This window comes from Macaca mulatta, chromosome 15 (genome assembly GCF_049350105.2).
Source record: "Macaca mulatta isolate MMU2019108-1 chromosome 15, T2T-MMU8v2.0, whole genome shotgun sequence".
Lineage (NCBI taxonomy): Eukaryota > Metazoa > Chordata > Mammalia > Primates > Cercopithecidae > Macaca > Macaca mulatta.
The window spans coordinates 84143490-84168718 of record NC_133420.1 but is presented as its reverse complement, the minus strand read 5'-3'; the positions used below and the strand labels follow the sequence as shown (position 1 = coordinate 84168718).

The 25229-nt window shown below is 38.5% G+C and overlaps 1 pseudogene; it reads left to right on the top strand.

Annotated features, from left to right (window-relative positions):
• The first annotated feature begins 1659 nt into the window (after positions 1 to 1659).
• LOC114672789 (histone PARylation factor 1-like) lies at positions 1660 to 17749 on the top strand (annotated as a pseudogene).
• The last annotated feature ends 7480 nt before the right edge of the window (positions 17750 to 25229 follow it).

Here is a 25229-nt window from a genome sequence, read left to right as displayed (position 1 = left end):
ACAAGCCTTGCCTATGTCCCCAAAACACCTTTTTAGAGCATCACTTTTACATATAAATTGACAGCAGGGATCACTACACAAGATGAAGAATGTCTCTAGCACAAACGACAGGGACCAAATATAAACAACCAACCAAAAAAAAAAAAAAAACCACTCAAAAGAATCAAAGTCAATGCAGAGTTATGTAGAAAGCATTTTAAAAGCCCTATAATTTACATCTTCAGAGATAGGAGCTATATTCATGAAAAATAATGTAATGCTATAAAAGAACAAAGAATAAAAAGCGCACTTAGAAATGAAGGTATAATAAACGAAATAAAGTAATCTGATAGTCATTTGTCCAATTAAGTTGAAAAAGTCACAGAGAAAGTAGAATGAAAAGATGAAGAGATAGAAAATAGGACAGACAGGTAAGAAAAAACATCAGCCAAGAAGGTCTACAATCTAAATAACAAATTTCAAAAAATAAGAGATACAGTAAGAGAGGGCAGGAAGAAATGATCAAATAAATAATATCAGGAGAATCCCCATAACTGAAGAGAATGTGTTTCAGGATTGAAAAACTGATCAATAGGAATGCAAAAAGACCCAGAAGCAAGACACTCGATTGTGTCTTAGAAAACTGGGAATAAAGAGAAGATCCTAAAGCTTCTTCAGACAAAACAAAACAGAAACCAAAGCAGGTTACATATCAAGAAATTTAGTGACCTGTGAAGGAGAAGGAAAAGCAGTGACGTAGAGTTTCTCAACAATTCTGGAAGCTAAAATATTGTGGAGCAAGTCCTCCAATATTCCGAGTGAAAGTTATTTTCAACCTAGAACTCTGTGCTCAGCCAGAATAAAAACAGTTCCAGACATGCACGCTCTGTGGGAAAAAAAACCTGGAAGCAACCTCCCTCAAGGAACTATTGGCGGATACGTTCCACAACATGAGGGTATGTAATCAAGAAAAAGACACACATTCAGGAAATAGGAAACTCACCTCCAGGAATGAGGAATAAGACCTTCCCAGGATGGATGTGAAGGAGACCCAAGGACATCAGTTGAGAGCTGTGCCTTCCAAATTTTGATGTGCATAGGAATTACCAGGGGCTCTTGTTGCAATACAGATACTGATTCAGAAAGTCTGGGTACAGCCTCAAATTTGGCGTTTTTAACAAATTCCCTCAGGATGCTGGGGCTGCTGGTTCAGAGACTACACTCTGCATATCAGGGGTGTAGAGAAAAAACAGTCCAAATTGTACCAAGACGACGACGGTACAGAGACAGAGACAGACATTTATTTCCATCTCGGAGATAATCGGGAATGAATTAGTGTAAGTCAATAACCGTATAGTAGGGGAGGGAGAGGGATGGAGGACAAGGAGAAAAGGATTAATATTTCACGTAAACATAAATGAAGAAAAAACAAGGAAGGGGCTGTATTGAGGGCAGCCGCATACATCCAACCTTGCCTCGAGTAGACACCCGAAGAGGAAGGTTGGACCACCCTAACGGATTCAGATTCAGTAGTCTGGGGGGCGTCTCTGGATTGACCCTGGAAGATGCTCTAGAAAGCCTAGATGCGGACCACAAGGACAGAAGACGCCCCTTTCCCTGCCCAGCAGGGTAGTAGGCAGGGCCTCAAAGCGCCCGGCGCCAGGCCTCAGGGGGCGGGGCATGGGCGGAGCCTTTTCCCTAAATTGGCGCGCCCAAGCGGCGCTGGGATTCGGATTGGAGGCTTTGGAACCCGGAAGCAGTTGGCAGCTCTCGAAAGCGGCCGCGGATCGGGGAATTCTGCTGGCGCCACCGCTGCAGAATGGTGGGCGGCGGCAGGATGCGCAGGCCCGGCGCGGGGGCGGGGTCGCAGATACTGCCAGAAAGGGTGTGCGGGCAACGCGGGTCACTTTGGGTGACAGCCAGGGTACCAGGAGGCACCGCATTTCATTCATTTAGTGACTGTTAAGCTTGCTGTGTGTCCGGAGGCTGCGGTTTGCTGCGGGGACCCTGCCCAGGGTTGCTGTTTAGCGCTCTGTAGGGGGTTGGACCAGGAAAGTAGCGCCTCTGCATATTCTGCCCAGCTCCTCTTGGTGCATTTCCTGGGGAAACTGATTAAGCCAACCCACGTTTCATTCATTCGCCCAGCCAGATAGATTGGGAACCGATTACATACCAGACATTGTGCGGGGCGCTGCGGATTTGGGGTCAACCCGCCTGTCCCTGCTCAGTGTAGAGTCTCCGGCCTGGGGAGGAGCACAAGCGAATATGCATTCTACTGTGACTTTTTTGTTTGGGATTATAACGCTGGTGTGTAGAAAGTGCCGTGGAAACACTGAAGGAGGATTTAACAAGTCCCAGGGGGTGTTAAAGAAGACTTTTAAGACAACTCTTTGAAAATGGGTTTTGAAGGCAGAGAAGTAAGAGTCTGAGACGTAAAAGTGTAGGAGATGTTTCAGCATAGCGGAGCGTTCGGCTTGGTCGGAGCCAGGGAAATGAGAAAGCAAGAGGGACCTGATCATAAAAACACTATGAGAGGGGAAGGGGAAAAAGTATGTGCATTATCTCATACTTTACTACGATTTCGGAAGTTATGTAACCACTACAGTAGCAATAAGGGGAATCAGGAAAGAACTGCCATTGTGGTAACTAAAGTTTTAGAAAACTTAGTCTGGCAGTGTTATAAATCGGACACAGTGAGACATTCTTGGAGGGCTTAATGAACTAGTAAAGGGCCATGTGTATAGGCATTCTTCATATTGGGCCATGCATTCTAGGAATACCAGGGTAAAGGAGAAATGCAGCCTCTGAAGGGGACAGCTCTCCTAAATTCTAGTTGTTAGGGATATGGAGATGCTGAACTAGTGTGTGAGTTAAGGCAGAGCTGAAAATTTCTCTCTGAAGGTTTAGTGAAGAACTACTTTGGTGACCTGAGGTGCTTAACTAGAAATACAATACCAGAAATGAAGGCAAGTCTATAGAGACTATAACCATAATGGCCAGCATTTGCATATTATGTGCCAGGACTGTTCTGTGTATTTTTACATATAATAACTTATTCCTTGTAACAATCCTATGATAGAGGTACTGTATGCCCTTTTTGCAGATGAGAAAACAAGGCACAGAGAGTTTAAGTAACTTGCCTAAGGTTGGAAATCAGCTGGAAATACGTAGGGTCAGGAGTCAACCCAGGCAACCTAACCATTAAGCAAAACTGCCTTTTAGCAAGGCAGATTAAGCCTTTTCTGACATCTTCAGTTGAAGCCAGTCTTTGAAAGTCTGACCAAAGACAGTTATAAAAACGGAAGATAGGGTAGCTCAGGACTTCATATGTTCCTACTGTTCTATATTTGCAGTTGGAGAAGCAACATAATGAAGTGGTTGAGAATCTGCTGTGGCGCCAGGAGAGTTACTGAAATTACTAAAGACAATTTGGAGAACGGAAGTTTTGTGTGCCAATTTTCAGTGTGAAAAAACAGTTGGATGTGAAGAAAAGTAAATTCTGTGAAGCTGATGTCTCCAATGACCTTCGAAAAGAAGTAGAAAATCATTATAAGCTCTCTTTACCTGAAGATTTCTTTCACTTCTGGAAGTTCTGTGAAGAACTTGATTCTGAAAAACCAGCTGGTGAGTTGCTCCAGAATCATTCTTGTATAAATGGAAAAAGTAATGTAATAGGAAATGGGATGGGTGTGGTGGCTCACACTCTGTAATCCCAGTTGAGGCAGGAGGATTGCCTGAGACCAGAAGTTTGAGACCAACCTGGTCAACACAGCAATACCTCTTCTCTACAAAAAAATAAAAATAAATAAAATAAAATAAAAAACTAGGCATGGTTGCATGTGCCTATAGTCCTAGCTACTTGGGAGACTGAGGTGGGGGGATCCTTCATTGAGCCTAGTAGTTCGAAGTTGCAATGAGCTATGATCACATCAGCCTCAGTGACAGAGCAAGACCCTGTCTCTAAAAAATATAATTGGCCAGGCATGGTGGCTCACACCTGTAATCCCAACACTTTAGGAGGCTAAGGCAGGCAGATCACTTGAAGTCAGGAGTTCGAGACCAGCCTGGGCAACACGGTGAAACCCTGTCTCTACTAAACATACAAAATTTAGCTGGGTGTGGTGGCGCATGCCTGTAGTCCCAGCTACTCGGGAGGGTGAGGCACAATCATCACTTGAACCTGGGAGGTGAAGGCTGCAGTGAGCCGAGATTGTGCCACTGCACTCCAGCCCAGGCAACAGAGCTAGACCCTGTCTCAAAAAATATATATATATAAAAAATAATTTTTTAAAAAAACCTAACCAAGAATATTAACAGCTCATAGAAAAGGAATATTTTCCAAGATGTTTCTAGTAAGAGAAAATATAGTAAGAAATATAGATTAATGCTATAATAATGCCACTGTCACCTATTTTATTGGCAAAGGTAAATAATTTCATCATGTTCTGGGGGAATGTGAAGGAAAGTAAGCACTTTCATATGTTGCAGGACTTTGAATATGATTTAACAGTTCTGCTTCCAAGAACTTGTCTTATGGATTAGATAAACTAAGAATTATGTTTGAGGATATTTAAACAAAAAAATGGGAAATGGCTTAAATGCCTACCAATAATACATATATTCAGTAGATCTTAATTGTTTTAAAAGAATGAGACAGATTTTTAGGAAATAATAAACTATCATGCCTGAAATATGTTAAGTGAAAAAGAACAGTGTATAGAGTATGCTACCATTAGTACTTTTTTAAAGGGGGAGGGGGAGTATACACATATCCCTATATACTTTTCTATGTGCTTTCTTTGTCTCTGAAAGGAGAAAGAAACTCTTAATGGGCTATGATCATTACTTTGCACTATATACCTTTTGCACTGTTTTAATTTTTTAACTAGTAAGCACTGTCATACATTATTGGTGGAAATGTATATTTATACATATTCTGAATTTTGCCAATAGATCAGAACTGTGTAGCAGTTTCTTTGAAAAGTCATGTCTGTGTACAAACATTAGCAAAGATGTTCCCTGAAACATTTTTAGAACAGAAAAAAGAAATAGTAAATGTCCATCAGTAAAAGAATAGATGGTTACCTCTTTATAATGCAGTATCATGCCCTATTAAAAATCATGTAAAATAACATTGAATAGCATGGAAAATATTCGGAAAATTTAAGTGGGTCAGGATGGAGGACAAAAGCAGATTACAAAACAATCCATCTCAGTTTGTTACATATTTGTATCTGTTCATGGGTGTGGAGAGTATGGAAATTTGTTACTGTATACTAGACTATTAACTGTGTTATCTTTGACTAATGAGATGGATGGTTTTAGTTTTCTTGTTGCTTTAAAAATTAGTATATGCTCTCCTAAGCTCCACTTGAGCTGAACAATTTTTCCTGTCCAATTATCTCCATGCTTCTATTCACGTTATTACCTCTTACAGGAATTTTTTTGCTTTCTTCATCCTTGCCTCCTTATAAAGGGTCCTGCCTGGTGTTCTCCCCTCCCTCTTAGAAGCAGCAAGGACCCATTTGAAGTACATTGTACATTGCACAGACTTCATGTCTTTGTGGTTTAGTAGTACTGACTGTGATCTGTGAATAGAGAAGGGAGATGGAATCATCTAGGGTTAGGGTTGGCCAAATAGATTGTCAAAGAGTCAAGGGAATCTGGTGTGCTAGCTGAGGTAGAGGAAAGAGGGATAAGAAATGTTTTTTACTTTTTTTTTTTTTTTGGAGACAAAGTCTCGCCCTGTCACCCAGGCTGGAGTGCAATGGCATGATCTCATTTCACTGCAACTTCTGCCTCCTGGGTTCAAATGAATCTTGTACCTCAGCCTCCCAAGTAGCTGGGATTACAGGCATAAGCCACCACACCTGGCTAATTTTTGTATTTTTAGTGGAGACGGGGTTTTGCCATGTTGACCAGGCTGGTCTGAAACTCCTGACCTCAGGTGATCAGCCTGCCTCACGCTCCCAAAGTGCTGGGATTACAGGTATGAGCCACCATGCCTGGCCTCTTTTTTACTATTCTTAATCCACACATTTTTGCTATCTTTCTCTCCCTTAATCTGTGTGTACTACAAGTAGTTGAGGCTAATTGCAGTGTGGTAATGGGCCTGTAGGAATACAAACCAGTCTTGCTTTGGCTAAAATAAGAAACAACAGGATTGTTTGAGATGTTAATACAGTGGTAAATTTCAGAGGAAATCCTAAATATAAATGCCACTTTTCTGTTACTCTGACTTCTTTTCCATTGAATGTTTGTAACTGACATCTTCACACATAACTCAAGATTTTCTTTTACTTTAGAAACTTTTTGAAGACAATTGCTTAGAAATAGTTTACTCACTAAAAGCATTATTTCCTATCTGTCTGCAGAAAGTATTGTCTAAATTTATTTGCTTTATAGATCCACTTTCTGTAAGCCTTTGACTTCAGTTAGTTGGTCCTTATGATATCCTTGCTGGAAAACATAAAATGAAGAAAAAATCAACAGGCCCGAATTTTAACCTTCATTGGAGGTTTTACTATGATCCTCCTGAGTTCCAAACCATTATTATTGGAGATAAACTCAGTACCACATTGGGTATTTCAGGTAAAGGATCTTTTCTTTGCCTCTAAAATACAGCTGCTGTCCTGCTAATGAGGATAAACAGTTATTCATTAGCCTCACCCAAGGTGAAAGGCACATTTTCCCCTATTGGTGGATATATGAGCCATCTGTTGTTCTTGCTGTTACCATTTTAACCTTCCCTAGGATGGGTGAACTCTTTAGGTTTAATCTCACTGGTTCTTCCTTTCCTTGTAAACTTTTTTTTCTCTTTTGGGTTCAGAAGAACTCTTTTGGCCCAAGATAATTTAGAGCAGCTGTTGTGACTTGTGCTTAATAAGCTATGTGCTTCCTGGTGCCAGAGTGGCAACTGGGAACTAAGAGTGATCTCTGGAGTCACACTGGTCCTCTTGTTTATTATCTGTGTGATCCTGTGTCATTAGTGACTGTGACTTTCTGTGACTCAGTTTCCTGTCTTGTAATAATAGGGATAATTGTACCTATGTGATAGGAATATTATGAGAATTAAATGAATGCATACAAGATACCTAGAAGGTTAAGAAATAGAGAAACTCCACTTGTCCGCTTGTACCAGTAGAGATGCTATCCTTTAAAGTGAAGATTAAATGTAAGGTAATAGAAGAAACGTGTCCAGGAAGAAGTACTGTAGTACAGTAGAATGCACATGGTGCTAGGAATTGAATTATACTGTAGCCAAGTATTTATCATATAAATGATACATCTGATTTTAAACACTTGTTAAGAGTTCATTACTTGTGTATAATTCAAACAGAAAGGTTTAATGTAGTCAAGATTTATCATAGATGTTCCTAAGAAACTTGGAGCTTAAAACGATAAATTTGTTTCAATTTTAAAAAATGCCCTTATAAAAGAGGCCTTTAAAAAGAGGGAAAAAATAGGGGTAAATTGTCTGTAGACCTAAAATCCCACTGATAATATAAATTATGGGCAGCTAAATTTTTAATGTCTTTTGCTTAAACAGGGATTCTCCTGATGAACTTCTTGTATATGTTGGTATAAATGAAGCAAAGAAAAATTGTATAATTGTTCCAAATGGAGATAATGTATTTGCAACAGTCAAGTAAGAATATTTTATCTCAAATTCTCTGATGTTTATGTAAGTTTACAATTTTTATACTATATTAGTCCATTACAAAGCGGGTTTGCGGGGCTGGGCACAGTGACTCACACCTGTAATTCCAGCACTTTGGGAGACCAAGGTGGGCGCATTGCTAAGGTCTGGACTTCGAGCCCAGCCTGGCCAACATGGAGAAACCCCATCTCTACTAAAAATAAACAATTAGCCAGGGGCATGGTGGCACACGCCTGTAATCCCAGCTACTCAGGAGGCTGAGGTAGGAGAATCGCTTGAACACAGGAGGTGGAGGTCGCAGTGAGCCGAGATTGTGCCACTGCACTCCAGCCTGAGTGACAGAGTGAGACTCCATCTCCAAAAAACAAAACAAAGCAGGTTTGAGGCAAGCCTATAACTGTAGATTTCTAAAGATAATTTCCATGACTTTTGAAGGAAGTCTTATCTATACTGTTATTTTGTCACTCTTCACCAAAAAATACACATTTTATGTAACTATTTTGCTTAATACTCGACCTCAGATGTTCCATGGCAAAATCAAAAGATTTTTTAGACATTGACTTTTAAACACTTGTTAAGAATTCATTACTTGTGTATAGTTCAAACAGAAAGGTTTAGAAGTAAAAAGATGCTCATAAAATCCTTGGGATGGCTGAGGGGACAGGCTGAGCTTCCAGGAATGACAGTTGTGTGGCTCACAGTGAATTTTATGTCTCTGCCACCACCACCATCAGGAAGCTGGGATATCAAGAACTGCTGCCACAATGGGTGGCTCTAGGACCATATTATCTTGGGTATAACCTGTACCAGGTAAATGGATGCCTTACCCATTGCCTCTCAGCCCCCATAGAGCTAAGCACCAGGTGCTGGGATCTCAGCTACAGCTGCTGCCGAACTATCAGATGTCTCTACAGCTGTGCTCACTGATGGAGACCGTGGAAGCACAGCCTCCAGCTGTTATCTCTTCTGCCTCTGAGACTTCAAACTATTGCAGCTGTTTGGAAGAAGCTAGGTCCCATGTGGAGCCTGGGCTAAAGAGTAGTATGGGAAATGCAGCAAACTTTCATGAGGAAGGGATTGGAATAGAGCTGAGTGATCCAGTCTATGCTATGTCAGCCACAGACGTGACGTGAAACAATTTCATTTGTCAGCAGCTGTGTAGTTTGCATTGTAATGAAGAAAGGAAACTTTATCACTTCAAATACAAGTAGATTATGTTTCATTTGACCTCTTTTAGTACTATCTCTTTAAAGGGCTTTTGTTCCCTGTGATTTGATAATATAAATTTGCAGTAAAGCAAATTCAAACTAAATCAACCTAATACAACCACTAGACTGTGCTACATACATACTGGTGTATCTACGGGGCAACTACATTGTAGATGTCCAAAAATGTTCTTTGTTTTCTAATACCTCTCAGTTTCCTATAAAACCTTGCTTGGTATTTGTAATTTATAAGTTCTTTTAAACTCTTTGGATTTATTGTTCAATTTAAATTGGTGCCATCTTTATTAGAAACTGTTGCTTACTGTCTGTCTCTTGCACTAGGATGTAAGCTCCATGAGGGCAGAGGCTTTGTTTTGTGCACAGTATCTACCCCATAGTAAATGCTCCATAAATATTCATTCCACAATACTTTGGCACCTAAAAACACCTAATTTTTTCAGGCTGGCCAACATAGTGAGACTATCTTTTTTTAAAAAAAAAAAAAAAAAAAACCTACCTTTTCATTTGTATTACTAGTCACGTTTGTCTTAACAGAAATCTTTTTTTAAAAGAAAGATAATATAATAGTGGTCGTCTAACATAACCCTAGACTCTTCTGGTATCTTTTTTTTATAGCTAATTGGAGAACCCAGACAAAGAAAAAAAAAAAACATGGGTAATAATATTTATAATTTAGGTGGAGATCAGCAAGTGACTACTTGAGGAACTGCCTTCAATAATTTGTCTCGAACACAGGAGTAAAAAAATTACTTGAGATATAACTATTTTAGTACTTTTCAAGTATAACGGTTTTAGTTTTTTGGGTACCACCTCCTTAAATCAGCTAATCAGAACACTTAATTTCTTTATATATTTTAAAATCTATTTTTATGGCAGATGGAGTAAGGTCTTTCAAGGCAGACCTTTGAGCAACAAATTTTTATGCCCAGAGAAAGAAGTGTCTCTGCAAGATTTAATAGTAACTAAAGAAATGAAAATTAAGCCAGCAAAGATTTTTAAAGGTTAAAGAATAGTAATAATCAATGATGACTAGGGTATAAGAACCCTTACTGATGTGTTAATTGGTAAAACCTTTGTAGAAAGCAGTTTGAAAAATGTTTAAACTACCGTTTTCTAAGATTTCTTGACAGATGACATTGCCAGGCACCCTGTGAAGTACACATTTATACCCTTAAGTTAGCAATTCCACTTACAGATATTCATCAAAGGGATTTTGGACAGGTACAGAAATATGTGTGTTTTTTACAGATTGTTTATCAAATGAAAAATTGGCAACAACATACCCAGCAATAGAGAAGACTAGGTAAATATAAACTATCCATATACTATAATACCTTGGTATTGATTTGTTGAATTTGTTATGAAGTGGGCAAATAACAGTGTAGAATGATTCCATTTCATACTGTCTAATGCATTCAGAAATAAACATATTCAATTTTTAAGTATCTTTGAACAACAAAGTTAGGAATGACTTTTTTTTTTCCTTCTGCCTTGTTTTGTTTCCTAAAATAACTAGGGCAAATAGTTTTTACCTTGGGTCAGGGACTTTGAGGGTCAAAACTATTTGTGATAATAAAATATTATTTTTGCACCAATGGCACAAAGGTAATGGTGGATAATACTGTTGTCTCCTTGGCAGGAATCAAGATAGTGCCACAAGAGTAGCAGCAGTCATTGCATTATTCACAGCAGTAACATGCAAATGTATTTAAGAATGTTTGTGATGGAGCCAGACATGGTAGCTACTCGGAATGTTGAGGTGGGAGCATTGCTTGAGCCCAGGAGTTCAAGTTTATCCTGAGCAACATAGCAAGACCCTGTCCCTGGAAAAAAACGTCAGTGATGGAGTATACATGTGTTAGCTGTCTACCATTGAGTATATCTCTTCAACATTCTGTGATGAAATAGGAAATGCATAGACAGCATTTCTCATACTGAAGTACTGTGGTTTGTCTAAGGGGGAAAAAAAGCACTTGTGTGATTGAGTTTTGAGATGAACTTTTTCCCACTTTTAGAAATAGTGACTCACTGACAAAGTCTGGTTATTTGGGTCTAGATACTGGCAGAAATATTTTCAAATGAACCAAAGAAAACAACTATTTTTTGCCAGTGATAAAATTCAAGGTTTCGAACAATAATAAATTGAGAAACTTGTAACACCAGCGTGAGCTTGATAGCTTTTTTTTCTAATGTTATGTATTGGAGTGAATTTGATATATAAGTTTCAACATTTACATCTGTAATTTAGTGAACCACTATTTCCAAAGGGCCATTGCATGATGCCATATAACATGCATGGGTACAAATTCTTTTGCATTCAAGGAATTCTAATGGATTTTAAGTAACAACACAAACTGTTCATGTTCATGGTTATGGCTTCAGTTGCACATTGCACCTTATCTTTAAGCATCACATAGCAAAGTGTTAGAGTAGGTTTAGGCAGAGACAAAAACTTAGAGATAGTTCATAATAATGTCATATGTATGGGAAGGCAGCTACCAAGTGCCTTCAATGGTGGCAGAAGTAAAAGAGGATATTTTATGTGGGCTTTGATGGATGCCTAAGAACTTACTAGAAAGAATGGGAAGAAGGATGTTTTAGGTAAGGGAGCAGTATGTGTGTGAAAGTGTGGAAATACATGGCACAGGGTACTTGAATGGATATATGCCATGCCAGAGTGTTGAGGAAGACTATAAAGATTGATTCACATAGGACTGACATCAAATTTGCATTTTATGATTGATATAAACATATCGTCTAGACATACAGCTGGTAATAATTGAAGGTAAGATTTAGTGTAACTGTGTGCTGTAATCAGAAGTTAGATTTTGGTGGCTTGGGTTTCTGTGACACCTTATTTTTATTATTATACTTTAAGTTCTAGGGCACATGTGCAGAATGTGCAGGTTTGATACGTAGGTATACATGTGCCATGCTAGTTTGCTGCACCCATCAACTCATCATTTACATTAGGTATTTCTCCTGATGCTATCCCTCCCCCAGCCCCCCACTGCCCGACAGGCCCCAATGTGTGATGTTCTCTGCCCTGTGTCCAAGTGATCTCATTGTTCAATTACCACCTATGAGTGAGAACATACAGTGTTTGGTTTTCTGTCCTTGTAATAGTTTGCTCAGAGTGATGGTTTCCAGCTTCATCCATGTCCCTGCAAAGGACAGGAACTCATCCTTTTTTATGGCTGCATAGTAATCCATGGTGTATATGTGCCACAGTTTCTTAATCCAGTCTATCATTGATGGACATTTGGGTTGGTTCCAAGTCTTTGCTATTGTGAATAGTGTGTGGCACTTTAATCTACCAGCTGTACTGGTAACTCTACTGGTTTAATCCACTAGCTCTCTGAACTTGGGTAAGTTGATTATCTTCTTTGCCTTTTTTTTTTTCCTGATAAATAAGATGAAGCTAAGACTAGCACCCACTATAAATGTTCTAAGCCCTTTGATAACAGTGTTGTAGAGAGTACTACAAACTCTCAGATGCCGCAGTGAATAAAAGTGAGTTTCTTCCTAGGAGCTGTTACTCCCTGCACCTTTCTTCTGGGAGTCTGGCACCCCCTCCCGCTCTTCACTTTACTCCTGACCTTTTACACTGATGGCAAAAATCTTAACCTGTTTGTGATAAAATATAAAATTATTGCCATAAGTGGCATTAGCATGCTGTATATTTACATACTTTTGAAAACTACTTTGGATTATTCTTTTGTATAAGTTTATAAAGTAGCTTTGCTTTCCTTTCTCGTTTTCTAAATTTTTCTTAACACAAATTTCAACATTAAAAAAAAAAATCTATTGACCTTATTGTAACAGTGTCCTCTGTTTCTTTAAAAATGAAAAAAAAAAAAGGCCAGGCGCAGTGGTTCATGCCTGTAATCCCAGCACTTTGGGAGGCCAAGGTGGGCAGATCACCTGAGGTCAGGAGTTCGATACCAGCTTGGCCAACATAGTGAAACTCTGTCTCTACTAAAAATACAAAAATTAGCTGGGCATGGTGGCATGCACCTGTAATCCCAGCTACTCGGGAGGCTGAGGCAGGAGAATCACTTGAACCTGGGAGGCAGAGAGTGCAGTGAGCTGAGACCCTGCCATTGCACTCCAGCCTGGGCAACAAGAGCAAAACTCTGTCTCAAAAAAAAAAAAAAAAAAAAGATGGAATTTGGTTTTTTTGTTTTTTGTTTTTTGAGACAGAGTCTTAGGCTGGAGTGCAGTGACACAATCTCGGCTGACTGCAACCCCCACCTTCCAGATTCAAGCGATTCTCATACCTCCGCCTCCCGAGTAGCTATGAATACAGGTGCATGCCACCACACCTGGCTAACTTTTGTATTTTTAGTGAAGACAGGGTTTCACCATGTTTCCCAGGTTGATTTCAAACTCCTGACCTTGAGTGATCCACCCACCTCAGCCTCCCAAAGTGCTGGAGTTACAGGTGTGAGCCACCACGCCTGGCCCCTGAAAAATTTTTTTGATGTCTACTTTTTTTTCTGTTAGGTCAGACTTCTCTGAAGTAGTATGCCATATCTTAGTATCAAGTAATACAACTTAAAACTTGACTAATCTCAGCTTTGTAACTATTCCTTACATCTTTATTGTAGACATTAGAGTGCTGATATAAATTTGAATCATATTTTCTCTTTCTGTGACTGGCAGTTTTTATTAATGTTGCTTTTCTCTTATTTGAAGAAAACTATTAGGGATTTTGAGAAAAGTGTTGGTGAATATTCTGCCATGTCAGATTCCATGTCAAATTCTTGCATGGAATTTGACTTTTTTAACTTGGCTCAACTTCCAACGGTCTTTGTACTTAGTATAGTGGTCTGCAACATAATGAGGACTTTTACTACTTTTTCAGATTACTTTTGATGAAAAAAACAAAAAGAAGTAACAGATAAAAAGAAAACCAATCTCTTGAAAAACATAGATGAAAAACTCACAGAAACAGCCAGAAAACTGGGGTACTCACTGGAACAGAGAACCATGAAGATGAAACAGAGAGATGAGAAAGTATGACTTCAATCTGTTGGCCTCTATTTTGCTATTTAGCAGATTTTTTCCCCTCTTGAATCCTTCCCATCTCTACCCTGCCCTTCTCTTCTCTAGTCCTCTTAAGAGCTGGATGTTGTCCCTTAGGGGTGCTAGGAGGATGGCACTGAAACGGGGGTCAGATGGCTCCTTTGGGTTGGTACACTGGTTGAATTGCATAACTGGTGATATCACTGCTGTGGTTGAATAACTCATGCCGGTATTTACCATTCTTTTAATCTTGTTTTATCAGTTAATCACTTCATAAAGTTAAGTGAAAGCTGCTTTGTACATAATGAAATTTACATAGGTATATTTTCTTCAGTAAACATGTATATCAGCAGTGCTTCTTCCTTTTTCCTTATTGATCTCATCATTTCCTTTTCCATCTCTCCTAAATGTCTGCAGTGTGAGGGGAGAATTTTGTAAAGGAGCAAATACTTCTTAGTGTTGGATTCTTTTGGTTTTCAGCTATAGATTTCAGATTAAGTTAATGACAAGCTGGAAGATTTCTGCCTTGGAGTAAATGAGAATTCTGTAGGAGTTTGTTCTTATGGCCTCTGGGGGAAAAATAACACTTGTCACTGGAATGAGGGCTCCCCAGTCTCCTCCAGCCTCTCATTGTTTGTCTGCCCTTGCTGGTTCATCTGAATGTTCTAAGATAAATGGAGAACTTGTTATTCCTTAATAAACTAGCACTGATAATGAAGTACCTTAGTGTACTTAGGCATTAAATCCTACTTCAGTTCCTTCTCTGATCTTGATTCAGCTTCAAGGGTGATATTCTGATAATTTCTAGGCACTCTTTCTTTAGTCCTATAGATTGGAAAGTTTCTTAAAATGTACATTTTAATGTACAACATGGCATTTTAAAAGTTAAGGTTTTTTATTGCCATTTACCTTTCTGGTTATCACAGGAAGCTTCTCCCAACTTGTGACTAGGAGGAAGGGTAGCATTTGTAGCCTAATGTATTCCTAATTTGTTTTGACTAACGTCTAAGCATCAATACACATAATACCTGTTAGCCAATTATTTAATCAGTCTTATTTTTCTACCACAAGCTATATTTCAGAGGAGATTTTCTTAATTCTTCCCCATAAATAAGATATAATTCAGGTTTAAATTTCATACATATTTTTGTCCTAGACCCCGCCCCCATGAAGTTTCATTTTAGTATTTGTTCTTTATATAAAAACAGATGGTAAAAACAAAGACAAAAAAGAACTTACAAGACAATCATGTTTTTAATCCTCCCCCATTGATGATTATACTTTCATACTGTTTTCTGTTATTGTAAGGTTGTTCTTCTATTGTTTTTGTGAGATCTTCATTTAATTCATATTTTTCTACTGAAGAAATAAGTTCCACTAGTATATGTGAGTTAGTGGCTTGGTCCTTGTGTGTGAGTGTAAGAATGTCTCCACTCTAGTATGATAGAGCACTGTATAGCACACTAGAAATCAGTGTTTCTATACTGACAGTAACCTAGCATACTTTGGAATGCAGAGCCCTTATATCATTTGACTCCCTACAACAAATCTGCAAAGTTAGGATTATCATCCTATTTTATAGATAAGTAAATTGAGGGTTATAGAAGTTTTGTGTCTTGCCCAAAATCTTAAATGACACATGCAAAATCCAACTTCATATTTTCCATATTTGGCATTCTTTCCACCCCATCTTCTTACTAATTGGTTTTCTGCCACTTCACCTTTTCCATACCTAGATCTCTTCATAAGGAACATTAGTTAAATATGCATAAAATGATGGTGTGTCACTCCATCCACCTGTGATCTGATGCTTCCGGATGTCACTCATTCCTATACAGTTTTCCTACATTTGTAATCTTATTCTTCATAATAAAATTACAATTCTGATGACTTCTTAATTGATACCTCTTTATGGACAATTAGTACAAGTAATCATCTGTAAAAAATCTGAACATGTATCTACCATGGTTCCTACTATATGTTGTTCAGCCTGAGTTGGCAACTATAGCACTGCTGTCTTTTTCTTTATCACTGCTTTATGTCCTGCCTTTTACACTTATGAATATGTTATGTTTATCATTTCATATTGCCAACTTAAGATCTACCTCATAATTTTGAGTGGCTGCAGAATACTGTACTTATGTTTAAAGTTTGGGTTGCTTAAAATTTTTCACAAATACAGACAACCCTGCCATAGATATCCTTTTATACCTTTATTCACATACTTATCTGGTTCTTTTTTTAGAAGAAATTCCTAGACATAGACATAGTATTACCAGGTCCAAAGAAGTGTGTGTGTGTGTGTAGTTTTTCTTTGCTTGTTTCTAATTTTGTGGGGTTTTCTTTAGTGCTTTTGGTTTTTTCCATGCTGGTAGATATAAAATTCTGCATTGTTTTAATGAGCATTTCTTTAATTATAAAGGACATTAAATATTTTTTACTTTTGTTGGCCATTGCATTTTTTTTGACTGCCCGAACTCTGCCCATTTTTCTATCAGGGTTAGAATTAGTCTTGTTCTTACATGTGTTCTAATTTGGATGTTAGTCTTTTCCTTTGTTAGACTTCTTTATAATTTAAAGATATTAATTTTCATTTACTGTTATATTTTGCAGATATATTTTATCAGTTAATTTGTCTTCTTGATTTCACTAGAGTTTATTTTTATACAGTCAACTTTTTCTTCTCCATCTCAAATTATTTTTTTAATTTACCATCTAGTAGTTTTATGATTTTATTTTTACATTTAATTCTGAAATCCAGCTGCAAATTATCTTGATATAAAGATTAAGATAGAAGATAATGACTTAATTTTTGCCAAGTGGTAAACAGTTGTATAATAACTTCCTTTGAATAATCTGCCCTTTCTGGCAGCTTAATAAAGGATGATGAAAGAAGCAAGAGACTGGGAGAATAGGGAGATTCGAGAGAAAAAGTCTTTAAGATATAGAGACATCGGTGAGAAGCCTTTAAAATTGGAGTTTGCTTTTTGGGTTGTGTGCTTCCTCTGCCTTGGAAACTTTTCACTGAATTGCACAAAGCGGAGTATTTGTACAGATGTTTTGTTAAAGAAAGACCTAAAAATAATACCACTAACATGAATTAAAGGAAGAATGGAAACTGGAAGGGTTATGGTGGTAGTTGTAGTTGGGCCTGTTTTTGTCTTTGAAGACTACCACTTGATGAAAGCTCACTGGTTATGTGATTTGCCTCCACAAAAGACACCACAAACCTAGAAACTGCCCTACTTTTGGGAAGTTTGCAAACGAGCCTAATATTCCAGGTAAAAATAGGGGGCTCTGAATTTCACAGGATGGAGGAGAGGAGTTCTGTCCTACCATATCTTCTTGCTGACAAAAACTGTTTCTTACTGTCTTTCTTTTATACCCAGGTTCTTCTGTGCTTGCTACCAAGCAGGTACTTTGACCTTACAGGAAACTGATATTTTGGCTTGCCTCCTAGGATGTATTGGGTTCTTCCTTAACAAATCAGGATGCAGACTTCCAAGTGACTGGCTCAATTAAAGCCAATTATTTCACTGTTTTGTGATTACTTCAAGTGCTTGACTTTTAGCTAATTTTTGAGGGAAAAAAAAAAAACAGTGTTAAATGTTTACCCTAGAGTCCAAATTTACTGAAATAAAATGCCATTGAATGTTACATTTGGGCAGAAATGTTGAGGGTTTATGTATTTGGGGTTTTTTTAATGTCTCTTTACCGTGATTACATTTTATTCTTTTCTTTAACGTGGGTTGTGACAAAGACCTTTGATTGTGCAGGCTTGGTTGTTCCAGTAGATGAAAATGATGTCGGGGACAGAGAGCTCCCTGAAACAGATGGTAACATATTTCATATGTAAACACGTGCATATATGGTAATGCATATGTAGGAAGGTTTTGCTTATATGGGGAGGTAGGTATGTCCATATACCTTTTGTGAGACAGTTGCTAGACCTTGGTAATAAAGAGTAAGCTTAGGTTTTAGAGTCAGTCATTCCTGAATTAAAACTGAGTTCATAGCTGTGGCCTTCAACAAATTATTTAACTCCACGAAACCTTGTCTTTTTCATCTGTAAAATGAAGTTAATGATATTCACTTCATAGGGGAAGTTGAGGTATAAACAAGTATTAAGATACTTAGCAAAATACTTGCCTCAGTGCTCAAAATTTGGTAGTTATTTTTAAGAATTTAAAGAATTTTAACCTATTGCCTACTTTCTTGGAACTACTTCCGAACCTTTGACATTACAGTCAACTTGCAAAATAGTAATTTTTGAAATAGTATGTGTTTTTATGGTTCTTTGTGAACATTTTTTCATCTGCATGTAAAATGATTTAGCTTTCAGAAGCCCAAGATCCTGAACTACTTCATATGTAAGTATAAAAACACTTTCAAAATGGACCACTGCACATAATCTTGAACATCGAGAATGAAAATCTCTTCTCAACTCTTTTCCTCTCATCTCCATTCCCTTATTGTGAAAGGCCCTATTGGTATTCCTCTATTGATCATCCTGTTCTGGGGGGATAAAACTTAAAGGAAAATCACACTTAGCACCTTCTCAAGGAACCATGTATTCCTGCCCAACACACATACTTGGCTATCTATTTTTCAGAACAGAACTAACTAGCCTTGGTAGTTACCAGTCTCTGAGGTTGTGACCTGGACATCTGTGTTTAAACCAGTTCTCTAATGCAGTTCTTCTCAAACTTTACTGTGCAGAGTCTCCAGCCAGTAGAGAGAGAGGTCTTAGATGGCAGCTATTCATATGGACTTGTTGTTGCTGTACCCCTGCCACTTAGAGGAGTGCCTTAGGGAAGATGAATGTGGCTAAGCTGTCCAGTGTGATGGCCACTGAGTACCTCACATGTGGCTGCTACAACTAAGGAACAAAATTTGTAACTTGTATTATTAATTTTGTACTCTGTGTGTGTGTGTGTGTGTGTGTGTGTGTGTGTGAGAGAGAGAGAGAGAGAGAGAGAGAGAGAGAGAGAGAGAGAGAGAGAGAGAGACAGGGTCTCACTCTGTCACCCAGGATAGTGTAGTGGCACAATTATCCTGTCTCGGCCTCCTGAGTAGCTGGGACTACAGGTCTGCACCACCATGCCTGGCTAATTGGTGTTTTTTGTTTTGTTTTCCATGTAGAGACAAGGTCTCACTCTGTTGCCCATGCTGGTCTCAAACTCCTGGGCTCAAGTGATCCACCCACCTCAGCTTCCCAAACTGTTGGGATTACAGGTGTGAGCCACTGTACCTGGCCTGTAATTGTGTATAATTTTAATTAGTTTAAGTCTGTAAATTAAAACAGGATTAAATGTTTCTTGTATTGATTATATGTTGACATAATACTATTTTGGGAATATGGGTTAAATACAATACCTTAATTTCACCTGTTTTTAGTTTTTTTTTAGCTCCTCCTCCTCCCCCCAGCTGTTTCTTTTTTCATGTGGATACTGGAAAAAATGTAGCCCATATTATATTACACTTGCACAGGCTGATCTGTCCTATATCTCCTCTTTGAAGCCAGAGGCAATTCGTCTCTGATGGGACCAGTGTGGGCTCTAGCTACTGGTCAGTCTTCATGTCTCTGTTCACAGAGAGAACTTTAAAAAGCATGATTACTGTGTCATTTGGGAAAGGTTAAGCACATTTGTTGTAGAGATGAGCAGTCTCTAAAACTTTTGGCGTGATGGATGTTAAACTGTAGTGCCCTGGAGTAAAGCCTGTTACCTTACTGTAGGTGTGGTTCTGGGGTTTTATGTCCAGTCTAATATTCTAGGCATTAGATCCTTCTGTATTTAGTTTTCAAGTGGTAGCAAAATGTAAGAATGAAGGACCTAATCTTCTTGCTCTTGCCTAGTGTCCTTTGCCAGGAGGTACAATTGACTGGCAATTTGTTAATGTGACAATGATTAGCAAATCACAACTAAGTTTGTTCTTAACCCTTTGAAGCTTCTTACAATAACACTGTAAGGGGGGCTAAACTGGTTGTAAATCACATCTTCCCCAGTGTGTAGGATTGGGCAAGCTTTCCAACACCTTTGTTTCTCTCTTTACCTGTAAGCTGTGTCTGCACACGTGCACGAGTGCATACCCATCCGCAGATCATTTAATTCTCATTTAACCTACTTTGTAACCAAGTCACAGAGAGGCAAAGCATCTTGCCCAGGTTCACACAAGCATTCTGGTTCCAGAGTCAGCGCCTAAATCAGGGCAGTAATTCCCAAACCGTAAAATACATGTGACTTACCTGCAGACATTGTAAAACTGCACTCTATCAGTAGGTCCAGAATGAGATCTGAGACTGCATACCTGTCATGCTCCCAGGTGATGGTAATGCTGCTGCTCTACAGACCACCCTGGGAGGAGCAAGACTAAACCAGTAGCTCTCCAGCTTTAGCATGTTAAGAGTCACCAGGAGGGCTTGTCCAAACATACACTGGCGCTCTCCCCACCCTCCCCAAGTTTGAGTTACAGGGTGGGTCCTGAGAATTTGCATTTCCAACAAGTGAAGTTGATGCTTCTGATCAGTGGTGTACATTTTGAGAACCCTGCCGTAAACTATATTATACTACTTTTCTTTTCCCACCTCATAGATAGTTAGCAGTAAAAAAAATCAAAATGTTTAACAGCCAGAATGACAGTCATTGACCAATCCAAGTAGTGCTTGACCTGCTAGAGAGGCCCTAGCCATAAATAAGTAGATAAATAAAGTAGAGCCATAAGATGTGAACCATAAATAAGTAGACCCATAGATGTGAACCAGTGAGTAGCAAACTTAATTGTTCTGAGAATGAAATAACATGTAAGAGTTATAAAAAGGTTTAGCACAGTACTTAACACATGTTAAGGGCTAAATGTTTATTATGATCAACAAAAAGGTGATATATGTAGATAACAGCAGTAATCTAAAATCTTTTGATAAACCTAAGGCAGTGACTCTTAACAGAGATTGCAAGGTGGTACATGTTGGGGTTGGGGGAGAGAAGGAATTTGAGGATAAAGGGACTATGACCTGAAAACCCACTTTCAGCATAGCTGTTCTTACAGAATCAGTTAAGGAAAAGAAAACTTAAACTTTTGACTGGGAATACACTGGAGAGAATAAGTATTTGTGGGCATAGTTTGGGGTGAGAAAAAGTTGATGAAATCTAAGGGAATAAGGAAACTCAAATTTAATTTGGTTTTATTTTCAGGATATGCCATTAGTCTTCTAGAACAACAAGATTGCCTCTTTGAATGCCAGGTGCCTGTCCCTAAATTGTGTTCACTAATCACTTGAGGGTGTAGCTAAAATGACTTTGGAAGTAGCCTTTGTTAAACAAGTGCTTTTTAATATGTTTTCTGCTACTTATTAGGATATCTGCTATGTTCTCTGCTTAATGTTACATTTTTATTTTTCAGTATTTTCATAAAGTTGCTGGCCAGCTTTTACCTCTTGCATATAATCTGTTGAAGAGGAATCTGTTTGCAGAAACTATTAAGGATCATCTGGCAAACAGAAGTAGAGAGAACATAGACCAACTTGCTGCATGAGTAAGGTGGCTTGTTTGGTGTACAGTATTTCAAAGGACTAGTATTTAACTTGTAATTTTTGTTTTGTTTTTAAGGAATACAAAAAATAAACATTTACTAAAAACGTTTGTAAGGTTCTTCTGCCTGGTTTTCCTTCTTTAATGTACAAGCAAATGGCAGTCAAATTATCTAAATGGTGATTGACCCTAATCACATTTTGGAAGACAACTGAAGTCACCCTCTGATATGTCACAGGAAGCCACTTTCTAATGCCTGTGGCTAACTAGACCATCCTTACAGAGTCCTGTTTCAATATTTATCATATGGGCAACTAAGAATATTTCTTCTGACTCTTGAGTTAATAGCTGTAGCTTTAAGGACTGGGTTTATGGTGGGTGAGGAGGGGAACAGAAGGAAACTTAGAAGGAAACTCATGACACTACAATCAGCACTCTTCCAGGGTGCCTGACCCTGACCTACCCAAACTGCATTTTGGGTAGTATCTTCAGGTGACTCCCAGCAAGTAGTCCAGTTATCCCATTAGGTATATTATTTTCAATCTTCTCTTGAGTCTGTCATTTACTAATAAAGCCTAGTATATTGATACACAGTATACAGTATTAGTATAAGATAATAATCACTATGCCATTAATTTAGATTTTAAAGTTTTTCACTGCAAATGATTTCACTGGATTTTTAGTATGAATCTGTGGATAGCTGTGTTTTACTAGATCCAGATTTTCCTTAAACCTGATGATATGTCCTTCACCTTAAAAGTAGGGGGCAGGGCAAGGTGCAGTGGCTCACACCTGTAATCCCAGCATTTTGGGAGGATAAGGTGGGTAGATCACCTGAGGTTTGGAGTTCGTGACTACCTTGACCAACATGGTGAAACCCCATCTCTACTAAATATACAAAATTAGCTAAGTGTGGTGGCACATGCCTATAATCCCAGCTACTTGGGTAGCTGAGGCAGGAGAATCACTTGAACCCAGGAGGTAGAGGTTGCAGTGAGCCTACATCATGCTATTGCACTCCAGCCTAGACAACAAAAGCAAGACTCTGTCTCAAAAAAAAAAAGAAAAAAAAAAAAAATAGAGGGCAGACCATGAAATGCAGAGTAGCTAACTTCATGGATGGGGCTGAGGATCGTATAAACTTTTTCCCCTTTCTATAAAGTTCAGGATACAAAAGCCCCCAAGTCATCTAGTTAAACCTCCATGTTTTGTAAGATTGGCTTGATTTACTCAAATAACTTCTCCAAAGTTTTTACTGTCAGCTGTCTCCTTAAAATATATTTGAGGTGCTTACTCTTTTTTATATAAGGGTATGAGTAGACAATTTAAAAACAACACTTAGAATTTTAAATATAAGTAGCATTCCTCAGCTCCCCAATTAGGCTGTAAGCTTCTTAAGGGCATATATTTTATGGATATAGATCCCCCTCAGTAATGCAAACCTTTGGAATTGCACTTATTGAATAAAATGACCCTGTCACATGTTTCTAAGTGCCAGATAGAATCAAACTGGCATGAGCTGGGAAACATAAGATGCTTGGGAGTTAAGGATTCTTGACTTCTCAGAAAAAAGCCTTCTGGGGTCAAAAATCTCTGCCACAACCGAAATCTGCTCCCTTTCTGTCAATGGCTCATGCTGCCTTTGGAGGCAGGTAAGATGCTTTCTTCAAGGTAGGCACATTTTGTATAATAACCAAAATGAAACTGAAAACATCTTCAGCTTCCCTTTCATAACTGTACAGGAACTTTTACAGCTGTAAGGGGGAGGCCTCAGGTTTTAAGGAACTGCCATTTTAATTATGTAAGTAGCTCCAGGCCCTGGAACCATCTGAACTATTAACTTGTTTTATATTAAAACATTACAGTAACAATTAACTCACACATATTTTATTAGAAAAGGTGACCAAGTCACATTGGTCTTAAATAGTTTTAGACCATGAATTTTAAATAAAATTTTAGAAGTTCGAGCTTTGTTCCTCAGATTTCTTTAGTTTCTAAGGTGCTCAACTATTTCTAAATACTGCCCCTAATGTTAACACATTTAAAAAATACCAAATTCATGTATCTCCCATTAAAGATTTGTTTAGCTAGAAAGATTCCTTTAATTTTGCCAATTGGTGATCCAACAATCTCAACTGTGTAGTTGGTAGAATTTTTTCATATGCCTTATGATCAGTAATAAGGATTCCAGAAGGATTTCTTATCAAGGAACAAATGAAAGAGGACAAAAAAAGGTGAATTGGCTTTTCATCCATTCCTTACAGAAACCTAATATGAATGTGTATCTTCAGGAAGCTGGGCATATCAGAACCAAGACAGAAATTGGACACAAACCCTAAGAATATGGTGATTATAATTTGGATAATACAGTTGCGAATGGGGTTTCCTGAAGACAGTAACAAGAAATGTGGATTTCCAGTCTCAAACTCCAATCAGTTGGCTCGGAGGGCTACTAACCTGTTTCAGGAGGTACTGATCTTCCAACTGGTGAACATTTTTCATTAAAGAGCAAGCTCCCTGCAGGAAGATACCAAGCCTTCCTTATCTTTTTCCTTCACTAAAGGCATAGTCCATTTAAACTTAATTAACTAAATATTACCTACCTAGGATCTGGTCACTCAATGGCTATAGTAGCTTCCAAATGGCATCTATATACCTCTGTTCTCTGAGAACACAGTTTAAGTGCCTAGGCTCTTTCAAGAATAAAGAACCTTGATCCAATCAGGATTTAACAGAAAATCATTACCCAGTTCAAATTTAGCTAAGCTCGCCCCTCAGCGTTCAATAATGGAGTTTCCATGTAACCTCTCAAACATGTATGTAGAATAACACCCAAGGAAAAATGAAAGCTACAAAACAGATTGCTATAAACTACTCGGCAGTGTCCTAAGACCTTTGTATTACCTCAAACACTGACCTTACCAGCTTAATGTTGTTCTATCTAAACTATTCCTATCATAATTAATTTTAATGTCTGGATGGGCAAGGTGGCTCATACCTGTAAGCTCAGCACTTTGGGAAGCCAAGGTGGGCAGAGAGCTTAAGCCCAGGAGTTTGAGACCAGCCTGGATTAACATGGTGAAACTCTGTCTCTACAAAGTATTAGCCAGGCACGGTGGTGCACACCTGTGGTCCCAGCTACTCAGGAGGCTGAGGTGGGAGGATAACGTGAGCTCAGGAGGCAGAGGTTGCAGTGAGATGAGATCATGTTGCTGCACTCCAGCCTGGGCAATGGAGTGAGACTCTGTCTCAAAAAAACAAGAATAATATATATGTAGGTGGTCCCTATAATACTAGCCTCTCAGTTCCTTGACTTACTCTTTCAATGATCTAGATTAGGGATTGATTGACAAACTAGAAACTAGTACCTTCTCAGTACCAGTAATGAAAACCTCCCAAATCTCAATTTCAAGCATTTATATTAAAACATTACAGTAACAATTAGCTCACACATATTTTATTAGAAAAGGTGACCAAATCACATTGGTCTTAACATCATCACTCATCCTTCCCTCTCTTTCCCACTAGTACCCCAACAATTTTTCAACACAACAGTCTCCAATAATTCACAAATGTAACCACCTTTTTCATTCTTCACCCACTCCATTCCTGATTCCCTCTTTACCCAGCCTTGAGATTCTATTCCACATCATTACAATCCCTCCTCACATCTTCTGCTCCACTGCCCTTCTCTCCATTCGTTGTATTTATCTGTTAACCTTAAGCCAAATTTTTAAAACTGCCTATTCCTTACCTGAGTCTGCTCAGTATCAGGTGGCTGGAGAAAAAATACAACCATGGCAGCTC